Source organism: Rattus norvegicus, chromosome X (assembly GCF_036323735.1).
Source record: "Rattus norvegicus strain BN/NHsdMcwi chromosome X, GRCr8, whole genome shotgun sequence".
In the NCBI taxonomy this organism is placed as follows: domain Eukaryota; kingdom Metazoa; phylum Chordata; class Mammalia; order Rodentia; family Muridae; genus Rattus; species Rattus norvegicus.
The window spans coordinates 64,624,846-64,638,695 of NC_086039.1; the positions used below are offsets into that span (position 1 = coordinate 64,624,846).

At 38.6% G+C, this 13,850-nt stretch overlaps 1 protein-coding gene and 1 pseudogene across 3 annotated transcripts in view; both read left to right on the forward strand.

The window, feature by feature from the left end:
* Window positions 1–633: 633 nt before the first annotated feature.
* Window positions 634–13,850, forward strand: part of Zc3h12b (zinc finger CCCH-type containing 12B) — a 233,156-nt gene continuing 219,939 nt past the window's right edge. For all 3 annotated transcript variants that reach the window (XM_039100436.2, XM_063280452.1, XM_002730248.7), the window contains exon 1: window positions 634–772. The gene's annotated coding sequence lies outside the window, so the exon portion shown is untranslated. The remainder of the gene's footprint in view (window positions 773–13,850) is intronic.
* On the forward strand, window positions 12,732–13,780 carry Aagab-ps1 (alpha- and gamma-adaptin binding protein, pseudogene 1; annotated as a pseudogene).

Here is a 13,850-nt window from a genome sequence, read left to right on the forward strand (position 1 = left end):
GTATGAGAAAAGACTGCAGGAAAACAAATCGAAAACCATCTATACATAGTTCACATGCCTATCCTGTAGTGGATCTCATCCTAAGTCTTCAGGCCTCTCCACTTCAGAACATCTTAGACCTCTCCTCACGATTCTTTTTACCCTGACATTAGGGCCTGCCTAGGAAATGGGATTTTGTTCACTTTTTCTGGGTCGCAAACCAACTGGTCGGAGATCAGACCGCGGCTCCAGTGGTCCCTGGCGGGGGTGGGGCGCATGCGCGCGGTTGCTAAGAAACGGCGATCCAGGCGCCGCGGTGGTAACTGCGCCGGGGCTGTGTGTGTGTAGGCAGCAGCGCCAGAGGAAGAAGGAGCACGAGGATGCAGCTGCGACCGTGGCCCCAAGAGGGAGCAGCCACTGTTCTGTGGTCGCGGGGCCGAAGAAATTGGAATTAAGCCTGGGGGGTCCTGTTGCTGAGAGGACCGGGACAGACGGTCCTGGCAGAAGCTCAGGCCTAGTATCCCGGGAGAGTTCAGTCTGCTGGGCGAAGGCCTGCCACCTTTGCTTCCTCCTGGCCCTCCAAGTCGATGGTGGTGAAGTTGGTGGCCACCAGGGGCACAAGCACCAAGCTGGTGCTCTTGCACCCAGCGCCTTTCTGGCCCTGCTTGAACAGCTGCGACGCCGCCTCCTCTCGTCCGCGGATCCCACCCTCAGCGGCGGGGGAGGGGGAAAGTTTTCCCCTTTGCAGGGGCTGTGTGGTGCGAGGCGACAACAAGACCTTAGGAGAGTCCGGGTGAGTAGTGGCACCGCAGTCTCCTGGTGCTCAAGCTGTGTTTTGGTCTCCGGGTCTCTGGGGCCCCAGCAGGCCAATGAAGCTCTGCGCTCTCATTCAGAAGCTTCTGACACCCTTCCTGCATCTGCTCGCCGGTAATTTCTTCCAGTTAGTTTTCCTTCTGCAAGCCATCACTTTGTGATCTCAACCGTGGCTTCCAGAAACAGTGTCAGTGATTAAGGCCTGGGGTTGCTTCTTAGGTGCTGATGATTCTAAGTACAGTCATTCACCTTAGTCCTTGATCTGGAAACAGATTCTCCTAGTGCCTTGTTCACATATTTCTCCTTGTTCTAACTGTGGCTCTGACTCTTGATCTCAGGAGACAGCCCGACCTGACCTCAGGCTTGTCTAGAGCCCATCCTCCGCATTGCTGTTGCTTCATGACTGAAAATTGACCAGATAGCTTGAGTGGTGCCTTACTTTGCAGTATTCTTTATACTATGTGCAGGGTTTCTGCAAACCATATGCCTAGCCCCTGATTCTTACTTAGCATGTAAAACCAGGCAGTTACTAGTTATGTTAAATAATAGTGATAATAAGACAAAACTAGTGACATGTCCTATTTGACAATCAAAGTACCACCAAACTTGAGGAGTGGACAAAGTAAAATATTGACAACAGGGGAAACTATTTTACAAAGTATGCTTCATCAGGAATGACTCACGTCTTCATTTAAAAATGTGTTGATGAAACTTAAGATGCTCTTAATAAAAATAAGGGTGGTTGTGATCTATTTGTTCTTCAAATAGGGTATAGTTGAAAATAGTCAACTTCTCCCCCCCCAAAAAAAAAATTGGCACGAGGCACCCGAAGTGAGACTTTGGATACCATGATGAGATCAAGTTCTAAAGTTGCAAGGTGTTTTTGGCAATTATTTTGAGGTGTGAGACTGTTTCGTTAAAAGGAGATGACTGTGAAAATTTACAATTCCCAGTTGAGCCTTTTCAAAAGTGCTCTCAATTCGAATTGATGTATAGTTTTAATTGCAAGGCACTCCTGTGGGCTGACAACAGAAGCTGGGTTCTTCACTGTCTTCCATCCTGACAGTTTTAAGCCATTTCAGGTCTCTTATCTGAAAAGAAGTGGTGAAAAAGAAGCACAATGGTGGGAAAGCTAAATTTAGTTTTCGGTAAGCCCTTTTAAGCTAAAGAACTTTAAAAAGTACATAGATGCTGTGTGCAATTAGATAACTTTGGCTAGTGAATCTGTTAACACTGCCAGTTCCTGATAGTTTTAGGAAAAATGCCTCATATTGCTTGCTTTTGTGTTTGAGATGTTCTTGTGTTTAAAGTACAATACCAAGGGGAAAATAGCTTTGTATCTCAGTGTGAATTACCTGTTGTGCACTGGCAAACAGGCATGCTTCTTCAAGAGCCTAGATTTCAAACTTAGAGATGGTTTCTGTTTGGAAGGGGTCTTGATGAATTCTACTCTTAATTATTTGAAATACTCTGAAATCTAAAGGAAAAGAATTCGACAGTAATGAATATGGCCAAGTAGGTACCACATATCCAGGAGCACTCACACAGACTGCAATAATCGTATGAGAACATGCTATTTTATTTGCAAGTGCTGTTAAGGAACTTGTTCATTGAATTCTGGAATAAAATCTGTTTTTTGCTTGTTTTTATTTATTTTATTTTCGGAGATTTTTAATAAGCTTTCATTTTCTAGATTTTACTCAGTGACCATCACTGTGGTGGGCAAGGAGAAGAGTAGATTACAAACAGGTTCCAGGCTTTGTTGGTGTTGCTCAAGGCAGAATATTTATCTAGAATGCTCTAGAAGCATAAAACCCTGGATCTGATTGTCAATAACCAGTATTAGAAAAATTTTAAAAAGCCAACTGAAACAGTTCTGAGGAATTCAGTTGGGAGAGAAGCATACAGATAGGCTATATTAATCAGAACATAAAAAAGTACAGAATAAAAGCTAAGAAAAATTAAGAGTACAGGGGGATTACTGCAGTCCAGGGATTCCCTGAGAAGGCTTCATAGAAAAGTCACACTTTTTCTTGAAATTATGGGCTTGGTTGAAAAGAGGAGACATTTATCACAAATCTATTAGATTAACTAAAGGAGAAAAGGATTATTTATAGCAGTTAACTTTCTTGATAGGAACAAACTTTTCTATGTTATATTATAATTTAATAGCGAATTAAATACTACTAACTTTATAATGTACATGTTATAGAAGTTAGTTTTAAAATAATCATCTTATCCTGGGACACATAAGAATGTTTTCTAAGAACATACAAATAATTAATTAAGTTCCCATATTTTATAAATGTATATTTTTTACTGAATAGTAAATCACAGCTATAGTCAAAGTGTTTTATACAAACTAGTACTATAAACACAACCTTATATTGTTAATATTCTCCAAAGGTTCTTTCCTGATACATTCTATGAACAACATGAATTTTGATTGATTAACTGATATAACGTGGTTTATCATATACTACTGTGTACAATAAAGGAAAGAGCTGCATTAGAGTCTTGAAATTAATACTGGTTAAAGTTCTAATATGTTCATGTGTATGTTAATATTTAGCAAGTAACATATATTTAAACTTCAATTATAAATCTTTGTAAAACGCATTTTAGTGCATTCCAAATTTTTTTGCTATGTTAAAAATTGGTTAACATATTAATGGTCTCTAGGTTTTGGTCAGCCATTTGTCAATTAATATTTTCATTGCAGAAAAATAACAGACCACACTGCTATTAGAGAATGTCACTGATTTACTATGATTTCTTTTACAAATTCTATTGCATTTGTAAAAATGCGATATGAATTCAGTATAAACTGTATTTTCTTTATTAAAATACTATTTACTTTATCTTTTGTCTTTTATGTTTTAGTCAGACCATCACCATTACTATATCCTATCATAATAAACCACACATACTTAAAACCAAGTAAAGGGTATAATTCCATCTTTATTCATTAGACAGCCATTTTGGACAACACATACTTAGTGATGGAACCTGAGTAACATTTATCAAATGCGATAGGTAAAGTTCACTTTGTATTATAAAACAAATAGGCCAGATAGCTACTGCTACATAAATGAGGCAAAATGGAACATTTCAAGTTCTTTAAACTGTTTTCTTACGGAGACCTTCTCCAATGGCAGATCTTGGACAACCTGGGCAGTCATCTGGAAACAATTCTTCACAAAATTCATAAACTTGCCTTCTACTTTAGAAAGAGAACCACCTTTTCCTATACATGCTTGCAAACTTCCTTTAATGTTTACTGTAGAACTAAGCCCCTTTGGTATTTTAGGAAGAATTTTCTCTTCCTCCTCCCCGTCTCCCTCATCTACCTCTTCCTCCGCCTCTTTATCTTGGTGTTGATAGTTTTAAGTCTTTTCCATGCTGATTTGAATTTTCTGAATTTTAAATGGTTGCATCTTTTGGGGGAAGTGTTTTGAGACAGCGTCTGTGCAACCCTGACTGTCCTGGAACTCACTCTGTAGAGCAGGCTGGCCTGGAACTTGGAGATCCACATGCCTCTGCCTCTCAAGTGCTGGGCTTCAAGACTTGCACCCCCAATGACAAGCTACTTGTAAAATCTTGTACAGTTTTCTTCTCAGGAACTTTGACTTTCCTCTTTGTACTAGTTGGGTTGTCAACTTGACACAATCCAGAATTTTTTAAAGAGGGAACCTCAATTGAGAAAATGTCCCCACTAGATGAGCCTATGAAGAGGCCTGTGGTGCATTTTCCTGATTGAAGATTGATATGGAAGGGGCCAGCCCATTGTGGATGGTACCATCCCTGGACTGGTAGCTCTGAGTGCTATAAGAAAGCAGGCTGAGCAAGACATGTGGAGCAAGTCAGTAGGCAGCATTCCTTTATAACTTCTCTGCATCAGTTCCTGCCTCCAAGTTCTGCCTATGTATCTTCCTCAACTTCACTGCACGATAGACTACAGGCTGTTAGATGAAAGATACCCTTCTTTCAAAACTTGTTTTTGGTCATGGTGTTTTGTCACGGGACTAGAAAATCTAACTAAGACACTCATCATTGTTGTCTCATTTATCACCAACTTTCTTTATTCCTCCTGTGGAATCTTTCTACCCTACCGGGGGCAAGTCACTTTCCAGTTATACTTAAGAATTTTCCATACTCTTCATCTTCATCTTCTGACTCTGCATCCTCTTCTACAGCTGCTGTGTGTGTTGTGCACTAGTATGCACCGACTCTGACCCATTCTTCAACATGAAGAGCAAGGTAGTGTGATTTCAAAGTCCCTAAGGGAAACTGTCAGTTTTAAAGACATTTTTTATTGGATTTTTTTATTTACATTTCAAATGTTATTCCCTTTCCCAGTATCCCGTCCATAAGCCCTCATCTCACCCCCTCCCCTTCTTCTATAAGGGTATTCCAAAGTTGATACTGTTACTCTGATGTGACTGCCTTCATAATATACAGTTCTGTATTCTCTAGCAATGCTGGCCAGGTGCAGTAATCTGTAGATGTCAGTCATCTATGTGATCTTGAGAAAAAACAATACTCTGCATTGAACTCTGTTGCTACATTGTGATGTTAGTAGGTTATGTGCGTTCAGTTTTTATTCATGAGTTTTTAACTTTTGATTGAGTTATTGGGGTGTACTAAAATAAAGTTGAGGATCATCTGTATCATAAAAAAGTTGTATGTCCCCCCAACATAAACCCACATTTTAGAACTACAAAGAATGTGCACATTTATTCCAAGAAGCAAAATATCCAAACTTCAAATTTGTGAGACCTCTGTAGTTTTCATCTGTTATCTTGCTGCCCACAGAAGTCTTACTTAAAAAAATATGTTACTAACAAACAATAATTCACTGTTTCTAGGCTCAGCAAATAATTGCTGTTTCATAAAATTACCATTTCATTGTTATTGACGGTTGGGGTTTGGGCGGAGTGTTTCCAGTTTTTCATTCTCTTATTCAAAGATTTGAAGTACACTGATTGCACGTAGCAGGGGATCTATCTATTCAAAGCGAAGTCAAGTGACAGCAGGTCAGATGAGTGAGTGGAAAGGAACTCTAGAGTTCTGATTATGGTTTGATGCGTCCTTTTGTATGCAGATTTAGCATGATACTACTGTAAAAAAGTATAATTTTCATTATATCAGTGGACTGAAATTTTTCTACTTGAGCATCTCTAACATTTTGTGATGGGAGCTTATTGGAATCATGACTTTTAACCGAAAATTTTATTTGGATTAAATTGTCCTAGAACATAAACTTTTTCACTAAGCAAAAGATGATGAAAGCCATTTCAGTATGGGGAAGCAAAGCAAAGAGTGGAATTCACTCCTCAAGTATTTTAGCAAAAAATACTTTCACATATAAATTGCAAATTGATCTTTATAAGGAACTGTTACACAAAGTTCTCATTATCTTAATCTTGTATTTTATATTATGACCTGTATTAGTGATCATTGAACTGTTGTCATCCAAAACGTAGCAATTCATACGAATTTCCTAGTTACAAGTGCATCACCAAAGTTAATTTTATTATGTGATAGAATTTTGTAACTTTGTAAAATGCCCTAAATATTATTCAAAATATGAAACTGAATTTCACAGATTAATAATGAGAACATGAACATTTTAATAGTAATCTTTGTTAAAAACTACTATATAGGAAGTGTTAGTGTCTTTATATCCTTTTATAACCCTGAATTATTGAACTAATAATTAAACTCACTTAATTACTGTAGATATTATTTGTATTCACTTACTTCTGAGCTGAGCAAATTTTATTTAAAAAATGCATATATATATATATATATACACACACACACACATATACAATATAGACTATATTAGTTATTTAGAATAGGTTCCTGATAGTCTGAAAAGCTATGTGTATGTAAAATAAACTACTTTCACAACTAAGTAGCTTGACTGAAAGTTGTGTGGAGAAACATTATTAGCTATGCATGATTCAAAAAAATACTATATCTAACTCAGGAGACTGAATCCCTAGGTTGGTCATTTATTTATTTGTTTTCCAAGACAGGTTTTCTCTGTGTAATAGCCCTGGCTGTCTTTGAACTCACTTTGTAGACCAGGCTGGCTTTGAACTCAGAAATTCACCTGCCTCTGCTTCTTGAATGCTGAGATTAAAGGCATAGGCTACCACCACCTGAATAATTATGTTTTTATTTTAAAAGCAAAATATTTTCTTTGTTGAATAAAGAAAATTGTAGAAGTTCAAAACTTCTGAAATGACATATTCCTTCTTTCATCCACATCAATTCAAAGTTCATTATAAACTTCGTATGCTCATATAGTTACACTTCAGAATTTGAAATATTTTATAATAAAAAGGATACTGTTTTCTGTTTTTCCATTCTGCCTATTGTCACTATTTTACATTTATATATTTTCTTAAGAATTTTTCCACTCTATGGCATTTCTTGATATCCACCTGAAACTAATTTAATACATATTAAATATGTGTAACTTAATATGCAGTAATATAATACAAATATTTTACACCCCCCCCCCACACACACACACAGAGAGAGAGAGAGAGAGAGAGAGAGAGAGAGAGAGAGACTTTTAAAAAATACTGGTCTCCACATGGCTTTTTCAAACATCCTTAGTGTTCTTTATGTCTTTGCCTACCCCTCTTTTGCCCTATATTCCAATACCGCTCTTCACTTTAACACTCACTTTATTCCACTTTCTCAAACTGGAAACTAGTTCATATATGAACTCTGATAGAAGATATGTAATTCACCAGACCATATATAATTACATATTTAGAATTTTGTTTGTTTCTTTTGTGTTTCTTTTTGTTTGAGACAAAGTCTTATGTCTACTAAGCTACTAGATAAGGATGACCTTGAACTCTAGACCCTTCAGCCTACAGTTTCCAAGGGCAGAGGCAGGTGTGCACTATCATACCTGGCTGCATGCATTGTATAGCAATATATTTAATGGTTGTTGCTGAGTTTATTAGACCAATGTCTGCTTATAGACATTCAAGACTAAGATTATTATATTATCTTATTTCAGTTTACATGATTTTAAAGTATTGTGTTATTTTTGCTGCCAATTAGTCTGAATATCTGAGATTCCATAGAAAAATAAAAATTGAGGCATAAAAATAGGTATTAGGTTTTATACTTCAGTTTTTCTTGATTTGCAATAATTTTCTGGAGAAAAAGTCTAAAGTGTTTGAAAATTTGAATTTTTCTTTTTTTTAACTAGTGTGTCTTATGATTTCTTTATATTTGGAGCAATCAGAACTGGATTAATCTTTAGGGATATTATTTTAATGTATAGATAAAAATGATTTTTAGTTAATACATCAGTAGGTAATATGTGAAGATTTCTAAAGCTCTTAAAGACATCTGTAAGAAATTTAAATATCTCTTCTCCTATCTTGTTTATTGATTTATTTAGCAAATCTTTATATGACAAATTGCAAAGTTAATTTAATTTCAATAATTTTTGGAATTATATATTTTAACATTAATGTGTTCCAATTGCAAGACAAAATTTGCACTCACAGAAATTCACTTGCCTCTGCCTCCCAAATGCTGAGATTTCATTAATTTGCCCTCTACTAATCAAGAATTTGTTAAGGTTTGGGTAGATGTAGCAGTCACACTGTATTTTTTTCTAGATTCACTGTCCTATGTTAGTTATGGATTATGCTGGACAGAAAAAATAGCCATAGCCATATTAGAGGTTAGGAAAATTTGAAGTTCCTTGCTGGTATCAGAAACTTGATATTGAATTCAAGTAAGTGATAAGAATTAAAGTAGGGACATTTGGGTTCAATGTACTTTAAAACATTTTCTGAGTATTCTATCACTGATTAGGATACTATACTGGGAACGGGATTAGAACAGTAGTTAAATTTGAGATTCCCTTATTAGAAATGCTTGGGACAAAAGTGTTTCAGATTTTGGAATTTTTCAGAAATTGGAATATTTGTATACAATTATGAGTCAATTATCTCTATTCTGAAGATCAGAAATCTGATGTTATCATATATCTAAAATCAAGCATTACTGTCATGGTATGAAACTATTTGAATTTTGAGGCATTTCAGGTTTTTAACTTTCAAGTTGGTGTTAATCATTGGTGAAAGAAAATCTAAAGCTATATTTATTGGAAATAGTTTCAGATATAGAAAGTGCAGTGGAAATACAACTGGAATGTAAACTCTTATACATTTGTAAACACATACATTTTCATTGATACATCAGAAGGAGAAAATAAAATATCCATTAAACATTGCAACCCATAATCTTAATATACCAATGGTAGTGTCAAACATCTGAAAATAACAAAATTCTAGGACTTTCTTCCTCAGTTCTGAAGTAACAAATTGAAGGAATCAATCAAGTATGGTGGTATATACTTGTAATCTTTATACTCAGAAAGTTGAGGCAAGTAGATTCCTCTAAGTTCAAGGCAAGCTTGCCCTATATAATAAATTATAGGCTAGCCTGGGCTACAAAGTAAGCCCTATATAAAGATAAACATATGTATACTAGTAGTGATTTCTTCTACTTGTGTTATGATGCAATAAGAGCTAAAACTCAACATTTCTGATGTTCTTGGATTACATACCACTGACAAGAAAGGTAAGTTATACACTAGTTAACTTTGACAAGTTAGGGTAAACACAGCACAGCTAGGTGCATATGATAATAGTAGTTGAGGGATTATCATTTATCAATGATACCTTTTCAAGAGGGGATAAGAGCTAATTCTTTATTTTTCTGACTTCTATAGTAATACTTTGTTACTCAGTGTTCTTATTTTACAAGTTTTAGATCTTACGTCTAACAGTTGGACAAACAACAACATGGGCTAATTTCTATTAAATAGAATGTTAGCTCATTTTTTTTTCTTTTTTTCTTTCTTTTTTTTTTTCAGAGCTGGGTACTGAACCCAGGGTCTTGCGCTTGCTAGGCAAGCGCTCTACCACTGAGCTAAATCCCCAACCCTGTTAGCTCATTTTTTAATAATTATAAATCTTTCTGTTTCACTTAAGCTTTGCCATTCCTGTGACATGTTTGATGAAACTTTGCCTTATGGTTACTTGTGGAAGAGAGGCTGGAAATGTTTTACAGAACTAACAATCCAATACACAGTAGGAACTCTATTTAATTCTTAGTAGTCTTCATCATCAGACAGGAGTAGAAAACTAGAAAAAATATTTGGAAGATAAATTTGTGTTTAAATTGAATATGGGGGCTGGTTAGATGGCTCAGTGGTTAAATGCACCAGCTACCCTTCCAGAGGACCCAGGTTCAATTCCCAGCACCCACATGGTAGCCCTCAAGCATGTATAACTCCAGTTACAGGGGATCTGATGCCCTCTTCCGATCTCTTCAGATACCAGGCACACGTGCAGTACACAGAAAAATATAAACAATCATACACATAAAATAAAATAAAATAAATTTTATTTTATTTTTTATTTTTTACATTGTTTTCTTTTTTATTGGATATTTTATATATTTCAAATGTTATCCCATTTCCCAGTTTACCGCCTCCTCTCCCCCTGCTTTTTTTTTTTTATTAACTTGAGTATTATTTATATTTCGAGTGTTATTCCCTTTCTCAGTTTCCGGGCAAACATCCCCCTAATCCCTCCTCCTCCCCTTCTTTATGGGTGTTCCCCTCCCCACCCTCCCCCCATTGCCGCCCTCCCCCCAACAGTCTAGTTCACTGGGGGTTCAGTCTTAGCAGGACCCAGGGCTTCTCCTTCCACTGGTGCTCTTACTAGGATATTCATTGCTACCTATGAGGTTAGAGTCCAGGGTAGATCGCTCCTGAGAGACACAGCCAGAATACAGCAAATACAGAGGCGAATGCCAGCAGCAAACCACTGAACTGAGAATAGGACCCCTGTTGAAGGAATCAGAGAAAGAACTGGAAGAGCTTGAAGGGGCTTGAGACCCCATATGTACAACAATGCCAAGCAACCAAAGCTTCCAGGGACTAAGCCACTACCTAAAGACTATACATGGACTGACCCTGGACTCTAACCTAATAGGTAGCAATGAATATCCTAGTAAGAGCACCAGTGGAAGGGAAAGCCCTGGGTCCTGCTAAGACTGAACCCCCAGTGAACTAGATTGTTGGGGGGAGGGCGGCAATGCGGGGAGGATGGAGAGGGGAACACCCATAAAGAAGGGGAGGGTGTAGGGGGATGTTTTCCCGGAAACCGGGAAAGGGAATAACACTGGGTTAAAATTTTGAGAAGGGTGGGTGGTCCCATCCCCAAATTGGAGGGCTTGCCTAACCTCTGGATATGGTCTCTACAGGTTCTCCCTACCCTTTGTTGAGCTTTTCAGCTAATCTCATTCCTGTTGGTCCTGGGAGCCTCTTGCTTTCCTGGCATCTGGGATTGCTGGTGTTACCCCCAGTTCTCCGTATCCCACTGCTACATACCTCTGTTCAAATTACTGACCCTCTGTATGTCATCCCTGTCTCCTCTCATAGCTGATCCTGTCCCTCTTTATCCTCTTCCTTTCCTCTCTTCCTCCCAAGTCCCTCAGATAGGTATTTTGTTCCCCTTTCTAAGAAGGACTGAAGTATCCACATTTTGGTCTTCCTTCTTGAGTCTGTGAATTGTATCTGGGGTGTTCCCAGCTCTTGAGCTAATATCCACTTATCAGTGAGTGCATACCATGTGTGTTCTTTTGTGACTGGGTTACCTCACTCAGGATGCTATTTTCTAGTTCCATTCATTTGCCTATGAATTTCCTGAAGTAATTGTTTTTAATAGCTCCATTGTGTAAATGTACCACATTTTCTATATCCCTTTCTCTGTTGAAGGACATCTGGGTTCTTTTCAGCTTCTGGTTATTATAAATAAGGCTGCTATGAATATAGTGGAGCCTGTGTTCTTGTTGTATGTTGGAGCATCATTTTGATATATGCCCAGAAGTGATATAGCTGGGTCCTCAGGTAGTGCAATGTCCAAATTTCTGAGGAACCTTCAGACTGATTTCCAGAGTGGTTGTATCAGCTTGCAATCCCACCATCAATGGAGGAGTGTTCCTCTTTTTCCACATCCTTGCAGGCATCTGCTGTTACCTGAGATTTTAATCTTAGCCCTTCTGACTGGTGTGAGGTGGAATCTAAGAGTTGTTTTGATTTGCATTTCCGTGGAGCCTAAGGGTGTTTCTTTAGGTGCTTTATGGCCATTTGATATTCCTTGGTTGAAAATTCTTTGTTTAGTTCTGTACCCCATTTTTCAATAGGGATATTTGATTCTCTGGAGTCTAACTTCTTGAGTTCTTTGTATACATTGGATATGGCCCTCTATAGGATGTAGGATTGGTAAGATCTTTTCCCCATGTGTTGGTTGCTGTTTTGTCCTAATTACAGTGTCCTTTGCCTTACAGAAGCTTTTCAATTCTATGAGGTCCAATCTATCAATTCTTTTTTTTTAAGATTTATTTACTGTATATGAGTACACTCTAGCTGTCTTCAGACACACAGAAGAGGGCATCAGATTCCTTTACAGATGGTCGTGAGCCACCATGTGGTTGCTGGGAATTGAACGCAGGACCTCAGGAAGAGCAGTCAGTGCTCTTAACCACTGAGCCATCTCTCCAGCCCCATTTGTCGATTCTTGATCTTAGAGTATAAGCCATTGGTGTTTTCTTTAGGAAATTTCCCCCTGTGCCCAAGTGTTTGTGGCTCTTCCCCACTTTTTCTTCTTTGAATGTCTCTGGTTTTATGTGGAGGTTCTTGATCCACTTGGACTTGAGGTTTGTACAGGACAATAAGAATGAATCAATTTGCATTCTTTTACATACTTACCACCAGTCGAACCAGCACCATTTGTTGAAAATGCTGTGATTTATACTTGAGTATAAGTACATCTTATCTTAGTAGACCTAGAGAATTAGTTAACTAAAGAATATGGAATCGGCACAGAACCATTCTGCAGGTGTGACGGCTGTTTGTGTCCCCTGTGAGCTGGTCACCAGCTGCTCCGCCACCTTCACCGGGGACTGGCTGGTGCAACATATTCTTGGAACAGAAGATGCTGTTGTGGAAGGGACTTCCAGCGATGCTGTGAGGTTTTACCCCTGGACCATCAATAACAAGTACTATTCTGCAGAGATCAACCTGTGTGTGGTGCCAGGCAAGTGAGTGGTCACTGCCAAGATCTCAGAGTCAGTCCAGGCATTTGTTTTTTTACTTTGACAGCACATAGAAATCAGGTCTTGACACCATCTCCTCATGGCTTCCTCTGGCAGAAACATGGCTGCCTGAGGTGACGATCCTGGTCTGTGATAGAGTGTATGGAGATGGAATAAACTGGCAACAGGCTCAGCATCAAACGTGGTGCATCAAACGTGGCTTTGAGCTGGTGGAGGAGCTGCCCAAGGAGGACGATGACTTCCCTGAATCTACAGGCATAAAGTGGATTGTACAAGCATTGAATGCCAATGTCTGATCTAATGTCGTGATGAAGAATGACAGGAGCCAGGACTTCAGCCTTCTCAACTCACTGGCTGGAGCAAGCCACAGAGTTGGATCAGCAGAGAATTGTCACTGTGAGCAGCCAACATCTGAGAGGACAGAGTTCCTTCTGGAGCATCATAGTGGTGCGTGTGGCTCAGCAGGTACACAGGTTGGCAGCATTGTCAATCCCATGTTAGACCTGGGTATTCGACAATTAGCCAGTCTGGGGTGGGAACTGGAGAACTTTGAGAGACTCTTTTCAAAGTTAAAAGAAATGAAAGACAAGGCTGCAACACTTCCTCATGAGCAAAGAAAGTTGCATGCAGAAAAGGTTGCCAAAGCCTTCTGGATGGCAATAGGGGAAGACCGAGATGAGATTGAGGACCTTTCTTATGATGAGCACTAAGATCTGCCTGCTAGGTTTGACTAACACCGATGCCAGCACTGTGCATTCCAAGTGCTTCCCTTCTCAACCGGGTTCTCTTCTGCCAAGACTGCCATTGGCACACTGGCCACCTGACTGGTTTTTGGGGTTCCCTTACCTGAGCATAGGTGCTGGGGAGAAATCTTTGCTCCC